This window comes from Dama dama, chromosome 5, assembly GCF_033118175.1.
Source record: "Dama dama isolate Ldn47 chromosome 5, ASM3311817v1, whole genome shotgun sequence".
Classification (NCBI taxonomy): Eukaryota; Metazoa; Chordata; class Mammalia; order Artiodactyla; family Cervidae; genus Dama; species Dama dama.
In genome coordinates this window covers 130,556,801-130,562,506 of record NC_083685.1, presented here as the reverse complement: position 1 = coordinate 130,562,506, position 5,706 = coordinate 130,556,801, and the positions used below count along the sequence as shown (strand labels likewise).

The 5,706-nt window shown below is 47.5% G+C and overlaps 1 long non-coding RNA gene across 1 annotated transcript; it reads left to right on the top strand.

Moving 5' to 3' along the window:
• Positions 1 to 3,074: 3,074 nt before the first annotated feature.
• On the top strand, positions 3,075 to 5,281 carry LOC133056189 (uncharacterized). The gene is made up of 3 exons (XR_009692757.1): positions 3,075 to 3,179; positions 4,001 to 4,321; positions 5,090 to 5,281. It is a non-coding gene; the product is annotated as an uncharacterized LOC133056189 (long non-coding RNA).
• Positions 5,282 to 5,706: the final 425 nt, after the last annotated feature.

Sequence of the window (5,706 nt, the reverse complement as noted above, 5' to 3'; positions counted from 1 at the left end):
GCCCCGCGGGCCGGTCCCCGGCCCCGCCTCGCCCCGCCCCGGCCCACCAGGCCCCGCCCCTCCTCGCCAGGCTCCGCCTCGCCAGGCCCCGGCCTGGCCGCCTCATCCCCTCCCGGGTCTGCCAGGCTCCGCCCCGGCCGGCCAGGCCCCGCCTCCGCCCCGTCAGGCCCCACCTCCGTCCCGCCCGGGCCCGGCCGCCTAATTCCCGCCCGGGCCTGCCAGGCCTCGCCCCGTCCCTCCAGACCCCGCCCCGGCAGGCGTAGCCCCGCCCCTCCTCGTCAGCCCCGCCCCTCCAGTGGGTCCGGCAGACTTAGCCACCGAGAGGGCGGGGTCCCACCGCCGGCCTCCATTGGTGGAGAGCCCACAGAGCGGCGCACAATTAGCCAACGGGTGAGGGCGGTGGGCGGACGCGCCCTCCTGGAGACCCGCCCCCAGCTCCGAGGCACGGCTTGCCATTGGGTGGAGTAGAGTGACGCAACGGCTGCAGGCCACGTGGTGGTGTTTTCATTGCGGGGGCGGCGGGGCGGAGCGCGCTGAGGGAACGACCCGCAGTTGCGCCCGGCCTACGGGCTGAGTCCAGTCCGGCGTCTGCGTCGCGGCCCCGGCGGAGCAGACGGGCCGGCGCGCCGGTCTCACCCGACCCGACGCCCCGGCTATTAAACTGACAGTTTAGGAGCGCGCGTTGGACGCTAAGGCCCCACCCTCTTCTGGAGTCTTCGAGCTGCTTGGAAACTGTTGCTAGCAAGGGTGGTGAGGCCGGACAGATAAGGGGCTGTCACATCCCTTGTCCCGCCGTTACAGCTCTTAACGCAGGTCAAGAGCTGTGTTAACAATGAGCTTTATCTCGTGAATTCTTATAAAAGTTTGTGAAGAAAGTATGATTATGCCCAATTTAGACAGGCCGTAACAGAAGCAGAGAACTGCTACACAATTCTGTCTGAAGTAACACAGTAAATGGTAAAATGTGGAGTTGCCTGATTGCAAGACCCGTACACCAAACGACTCTGCCAGACACTATTTGGCAAAACCTGTCTGATCTGTAGCTGAAAAAAACCCGAAAGAAAATGTGTGTAACATACTGTGTTTAATGAAAGGGATGGAGTTTTGTAGACAGCACAGTAAAAATCAGGTAATTGGAGGTGAGTCCTGACAAAGGGTCTCTCTTCCCAACCTAAATACATGTTGCCATCGAACTACCAACACAGCTTATGAATCAGCAAGTCTGCTAGTTTTAGGTTTATATAATTACTGATGAATTTTTAATTCAGGCTTTTCCAGTTTTGAGACAAAATGGTATTTTATTGTCTTGCCACAGCATCCAAACTGGCGTAGTTCAATTTTTCTATTATGTGACAAAGCTGTATATATAGTTTTTGGAACAGTGAACAAAGTGGGCTGCTTCTCTTAAGCTTTTCTGGTTGACTTTTGGTTTTGTTTTTCTGAAATGCAAATATAACAATTTCTTCTTTCAGTGCTATTATTCTTTCTCTCAGCTGATGTAAAAATAGCTCAGCTCATAGATGGGCAGATGTTGATTGCTCTTCAGTCAAATGTGAGGTGTTGTGTAAATTGTTGTGCGGGAAGCAGCTGCTGCTTGGATGGTTTAACTGAATCATCCTCGTAACCTCTCAGCTCAGAGGTGATTTCCCGCTCAGGCAAATGCTGCAGCCCTTTTTGTTCTATTTAGAAAACAATGGCATTTTAGAATTTAGGCATATTTAGAAAAATATGGCATACTAGGTGTGAGGTTGTTGGGAGAGTTACATAATGTGCCCAGTAGGTTTTTAAAGTCTTATTATTACCAAGAATTTGGACTTGATGGAGTAGAGATGGGAGCTGGTGTTAGTTTTTGAGCAGGAGTGTTTCATGATAAAAGCAGTGTTTTAGGCAGATAAACTGGACCAGGGTGTGCAAAATAGATTAGAAGGGGGAGAAGCCTAGACTAAGGTGAAATTTTAGGAGTGAAAGAAGTGAGAAAGTGGGCTCTAGGTTGGTGGCAAGGTCAGAAAGGATAGGACAAACCCAAAAGATGTTTTTTCCTATAATATATTTGACGTAAAACATTGTGTAAATTTACACAGGTTTACAACGTGTTGTAAAGTTTACAACGCGTTGATTTCATACATTTATGTATTGTAGTATGACTGCAATTGTAGATATAATTAGCCACTCTTCATGTGGCACTAAGGGCTATTTTGAAGCAGTGCTATCCAACAGGAAGAAATGAGAGCCACAGGTGTGAACCCCAAATGTAACTTGAAGTTTTTGAGACATACGCCATTTAAATTTTTTGAACCCCCACCTTGTTAAAAAAGGTAAAGAAAAATGGGCAAGTTAGTTTTAATAATATTTAACCCTTTAGATATTACAAATTTAACCCAGTATGTCAAAAAGATCATTTTAGTAGGTAACCCACATAAAATTATTGATCACTCAGTTAAATTATTGATCACTCAGTTTAGATTGTCATTGTCTTTTAGCATAAATATTTAAGATCCCACGTTTCTGGGACCTCTCAGGTGGTCTGGCGGCTAAGACTCCGAGATCCTAGCACAGGGTGCCCAGGTTTGTTCCCTGGTTGGGGAACTAGATCCCAACCAAGACTCAGCACAGCCAAATATATAAACTAATAAATATTAAAAATAAACTAGCAATATTTAAAAACAAATCCTGTGTGTCCTTTTCACTTCCTGCATATCTCAATTCGCAGTAGCCACATTTTAGGTGCTGTCTCATTGTCCAGGGGACTTTTGAGAGCCTAAGCCTCAGGGCCCGACGGCTGATGGGGAGGTGGGGGTAGCTGCAAAGAAGAGGGAAGATTTAAAGCCAATTCCGTGGCAACCCACTCCAGTACTCTGGCCTGGAGAATCCCATGGGCAGAGGAGCCTGGCGGCTACAGTCCATGGGGTCGCCAGAGTCGGACACGACTGAGTGACGAAACCACCACCCACCACCACTCTGCCTTCAGCAAGCAGACGCCTGGCAGGTGTTCAGGGAGATGCTTTCAGTTTCAGACACGTTGGGGAGGTAGACTGGACGCTCATCAGAATCAAGGTTCTGAACTAGAGATGCAGATACAGAAGAAAAGCGCTCCCCTTCCCGGCTCCGTGTTTTCCTGTGGATGGTCTGCCTTGTCTACTTCCTACCAGGTTAATGGGTCACCACCCACCAGTTACCACGTAGGTACAACTGGGTATATCCCAGGGCGGCCTCATCTGCTTTTATTTTTCCCAAGACACTACAGAAATCCATACCTTATGTCAAGGTATATAGAAATATTTGTTTTATAGAAACCTATATTTTTATGTAAAAATTTTAAATGCTGACAACTAATTCTTCTTTTTAAAAAACAGTATGTGAGCCAAACTAAATGCATCAGGTGGCTGGATGTGGTTTGTGGACAGCCAGTTGGTGACTTCTGTTAGAGACAGAAGGTGCCACTTTGAGAGGTTCCACCCTCAAATTAAAAAAAAAAATCCCAGAAATCCATTTGGATAAAAAACCAAGGGAAAGATTATAAATAAATCCAGAGGTGCTGAATTCATTTACTGTCAGGCCGGTTTGTTTTTTTTTTTTTCAAGTTCTAGTTCTTGTGTAGGTTCTATATGAGTGAAAACTCTTGACTTAGACATTGGCTTATGGCATCTTTTTTTAGAAGAATTTTGTTTTGATGTGGACCATTTTTAAGGTCTTTACTGAATTTGTTACAATATTGTTTCTGTTTTCTGTTTTGGTTTTTTGGCCATGAGGTGTGTGGGTCTTAGCTCCCTGACCAGGGATGGAACCTGCATCCTTTGCATTGAAAGGCCAAGTCTTAACCACGGGACCACCAGGGAAGTCCTCGATTATGGCATGTTAATCCTTCCGTATTCTTGGAACAGAGTTTTCAAGGCCAAGTAACAGAAGCAAAGGAATATTGGAGGAGGGGGAAGGGAGAGACCACACAGTTTACTGAAATGGGAACAGGAGTCTGACTTTTTCTCTTTTTTTCTCCAATTAGAACTCCTATGGTCCATCTTTTCCCAGACAAAACATCCATTCTGTCTAGGGAAATGTACATCAGCAGAAGATTGGGAGGACCAAGCCAGGGTCTGAAAATCTAACATCCTCGGTAAGATAAAATTGCAGGCCACAGTTCGGCAAATGGGAAGACTTCCTATTTGTGTAACAATCAGATTGTAATTGAAAGATGCTGACCAGGGCGTGCGCAGGGCATTAACAGAGGAAGCTGGAAATGAGACATCCTGTCTGATGCAACCTTCCGGACACCCAATATGGTTGCCTGTGACACCCAACTGTCTATAATTAGAGTGATTACTAGGTGAGTAAATACCACTCCTGGCTGCTGCTGCTTTTTATAAAATCTATTCTATTTTTATAAAATCATGTCACGGAAATGATCTCCCTTTTCTCTTCTGGTTGATGTGTTTCGACACTCTGAATGAGAGCTGAGAAAGAATAGATCCGCAATGGGTAAGTGTATGTGGTAGTTATCTGGTTAAACAGGACAGGAGGGGCCGTCAGAGTAGGTAAGCCTTGCGGGGTGATGAGAGGGCAGGGTGATGGCTGACAGTGTGGAAGCAGCTCAGGGAGTCATCCCACAGCTCTCAGTAGGGGAGGATGCGCTGGAATATAGGGTGACTTCTGGGGAAGGAGACGGTCCCATGGGCTTGGCCATCAGGAAGTCCCCAGTCAGGGCAAAACTGGACTTTTTTGTTACTCATTGTGGGCGCCGTCTGTGTGTGACAGCGTGGCTGCAGTGAGTGAGCAGACCCTGGGATGTGCCTTTGTTCCCCAGATGGAACCATTATTTCTGGTTTTATTGGTTACATAAAGGGACGACAAGGAGCAAAATCTAACAACTCTTCTAATATGCCTTGATGTGTATATTTCCTCTTGAGGGAAAGAAACAATGATACGTCACTGAAGAAGGGGTATCTTTGTCTTCACCCCCCCTCCCTGATCTGCCATATTTTGGCTTCCAGAATAATCTTCCTAAAACACCAAAGCACATCACAGGTTCTCCATAAATAGTTGCTGATGAACTGACGTTCATGAAGTCAGTAGCTTCCTATGCCTGTGTTTGCAGACACGCCTTGAGCTAATGGTCTATCATTCAAGACAATGCAGGGAGGTTCAGTCACGGAGTTTCTGTTCACTGGGACCTCTGAAGACCAGCCAGGATTACAGACTTGGGTTCATCAGATCAGCCAGTCACCCGGACTTAAGTGTTAGCGTACAGATATAGGTGGTATCTGCAAATGGAAAACAAAGCGTTATGGAAAACTTGGCTCGAAGCATCTCATTAAATGCTCATGACATCCCTCCTGTCCATTGTTTTGCCTGCGTCGTGGAGCTGTGTAAACCAAGTGGAGAGAGGCTGGATGAACCTCTCGGGGTCCGGGGGCAGGTTGCCCTGGAGACGTTCACTCAGTCAGACTTGCTCACTCTGTTTCACCCCGCCTCTCACACAGTCATGACTTGAGGCCAGAAACAGGGTTGGAACCCTAACCTCTCAGCCATTCTCTAGGGAGGCAGGGTAAAGAGAGAAAGGCAGGGCTGTGCCCAGAAGGCCAGAGGTCGGGTTCACAGGGGAGGCACGGAGTCCTTGCTGCCTTTCTAGAAGGCCCACAGCTTTGCTCGCCTTCGCTGGGTTACTACTCGAAGGATGTTGGCCCTCCGTGTCTGTGGACTCCACATTCATGA